This window comes from Neomonachus schauinslandi, chromosome 3, assembly GCF_002201575.2.
Source record: "Neomonachus schauinslandi chromosome 3, ASM220157v2, whole genome shotgun sequence".
NCBI lineage: Eukaryota > Metazoa > Chordata > Mammalia > Carnivora > Phocidae > Neomonachus > Neomonachus schauinslandi.
In genome coordinates, this window is record NC_058405.1 from 92,337,150 (window position 1) to 92,339,863 (window position 2,714).

Consider the following 2,714-nt stretch of genomic DNA (forward strand, 5'->3'; position numbering starts at 1 on the left):
TATCAGGGTGCCTGAGAGCCTCAGTTGGTTGGGTGTCCAACTCTTGATTTCAGCTGGGGTCATGATCTCAGTGTTGGGGGATCTGTGGGATCAGCCCACCTTGGCCCCTGCAGTCATCGAAGAGTCTGCTTCTCCCTCTCCCTCCACCTCTGCTGCTCCCCTGGCTTGCACTCTCTCTCCCAAATCAATCAATCAATCAATCTTTATTTTAAGAAAAAAGCTTACTCTATAGGCTGGGCTCCAGCTTCCCATCGGTGGAGGGCAAGCCAGTGTAGATAGCAGCCCCAGCACCCTGTGCCCTGTGCACCCACCTGCCTCAGCCTGATGATCGACCCCGATGCAGGTCATCAGGCGTGTGTGGTGTTGGGAGACCATGCTGTGCGTAAAACTTGCCTACTGATCAGTTACGTAACCAGTGCATTTCCTGGGGAATATACTCGGCCAATGTTCTGGTAGATGGAAAACCGGTGAATCTGGGCTTATGGGATACAGCTGGACAAGAAGATTATGACAGATGAAGTCCCTTATCCTATCTGCAAACAGATGTATTCTTAACTGGCTTTTCTCTTGGGAGTCCTGCATCATTTCAAAATGTTCGAGCATAGCAGTACCCTTTAGTGCGACACCACTGTCCCAACACCCGCATTATCTTGGTGGGGACTAAACTTGATCTCAGGGGCGACAAAGACACAATTGAGAATCTTCAGGGGAAGAAGCCAACTCCCATCACCTACCCTGGGGTTTGACCACGGCTAAGGAGATCGGTGCTCTAAAACACCAGGAGCGCTCGGCTCTCCTGCAGCGAGGCCTCGGTGTTTGATGAAGCTAGGCGAGTGGTTCTCTACCCCACTCCTGTCAAGAAGAGGAAGAGAAAACGCCTGCTGCTGTGAATCTCTGGGGCCCCTCTCCTGCCCTGTCGCCCTGGGAACCTTTGTACGCTTTGCTCAAAAATGGTGGAGCCTTTGCACTCGGTGCCATGTTTTTGTTACAGATTTCGTTACTTTTCCCAATAAAACCATTTTGAACCAATCAGTAATTTTGAGGTTTTGTTTAAAATGTAAGACTTCAAACTTTCACATTACATTAAAATTTAGCCCTAAAATGGTCAGCTTTCTTAAAGCCTTATTTTTCAAAAGCCCCTATTCTTGCTCAGATGAAGAGTTGCCAAAGTACCTTGTGAGCTAAGTTGCACTGTTGTGCTGAGAACACTAAGCGCTAAACTGTTCAAGACCTTTGTCTTTAAGAAGAGACTGCAGCGGGGGTGCCCGGGTGGCTTGGTCGGTTGGGTGTCCAACTTTTAGTTTCAGCTCAGGTCATGATCTTGGGGTCATGAGATACAGCTCCACATCGGCCTCCACACTCAGCAGGGAGTCTGCTTGGAACTCTCTCTCTCCCTCTCCCTCTGCCCCTCCCCTGGCTCATGCCCACACACACTCTCTCAAAATAAATAGATAAAACCTTCAAAAGGGGGGGCGGTGGGCCGCTGGGTGGCTCAGTCAGTTGAGCATCCAACTGTTGGTTTGGCTCAGGTCGTGCTCTCAGGGTCGAGATCGAGCCCCTGTTGGGCTCTGTGCTGAGTGCAGTCTGCTAGTTTCTCCCTCTCCCTCTGCCCCTTCCTGCCTCATGCTCTCTCTCTAAAATAAATAAACCTTAAAAAATAAAAAATAAATTTAAAAAAATTAAAAAAAAAAGAGACTGCAACGTCTTAAGTTTGGAAACGCAGACACTCTCTAACTAGTTTGATAGGAAAGCAGCACAGCCTCCTTCATGAAATGTTGCCCTCTAACGTAACCTGTAATTTTATCAGCCTGTGTCCATTGCTTAACACTGTATTCATGATAGAATGCGTAATGGCTCAACTTTTGGATCAATCTTTTTGAATTTGTGGTGAGATTTTTTTTAAAGTTAGTGTATTCCCTATTGCTGAGATTTTTTTTTTAAAGACTTTATTCATTTATTTGAGAGAGAATGAGCTAGAGAGAGCATGAGGGGGGGAGGGTCAGAGGGAGAAGCAGACTCCCTGCTGAGCAGGGAGCCCGATGCGGGACTCGATCCCGGGACTCCAGGATCATGACCTGAGCCGAAGGCAGTTGCTTAACCAACTGAGCCACCCAGGCGCCCCCTCTTGCTGAGATTTTGAACAGACCTCTTATTCCCGGGTCCCTCTGATGAAGTATCTGTTCAAGCCGTGGGCGCACGGGAGTGGGTGTGTGCAGCACGTGACATGATCAAAGAATGAAGGCAATATTTTGACAAAGTATGGAGGTTAATTTACACTACATAATTTACACTACATTGTACATGTCACAAAAGTAAAAGTGTCACAGGTAAAATTGTAAAAGGTTAATTTCTGTCAAATGCAGTAAATGAGAAAGAAAGGTCAGTATTATCAAAAATACAGTAAAGCTTACTATATACTCTTGGACTTCACATTTTGCAAACTTTATTTCACTTTCATTATCAAAACAATGCTGTAGGGCGCCTGGGTGGCTCAGTTGGTTAAGCGACTGCCTTCGGCTCAGGTCATGATCCTGGAGTCCCTGGATTGAGGCCCGCATTGGGCTCCCTGCTCGGCAGGGAGTCTGCTTCTCCCTTTGACCCTCATCCCTCTCATGCTCTCTGTCTCTCATTCTCTCTCTCTCAAATAAATAAATAAAATCTTTAAAAAAAAAAAAAAAAGAAAAGAAAACTTGGGGATAAAGATGTGAAATCAC

General features: G+C 46.5%; 1 pseudogene; it reads left to right on the forward strand.

The window, feature by feature from the left end:
- Positions 1–324: 324 nt before the first annotated feature.
- Positions 325–890, forward strand: LOC110585716 (annotated as a pseudogene).
- Positions 891–2,714: the final 1,824 nt, after the last annotated feature.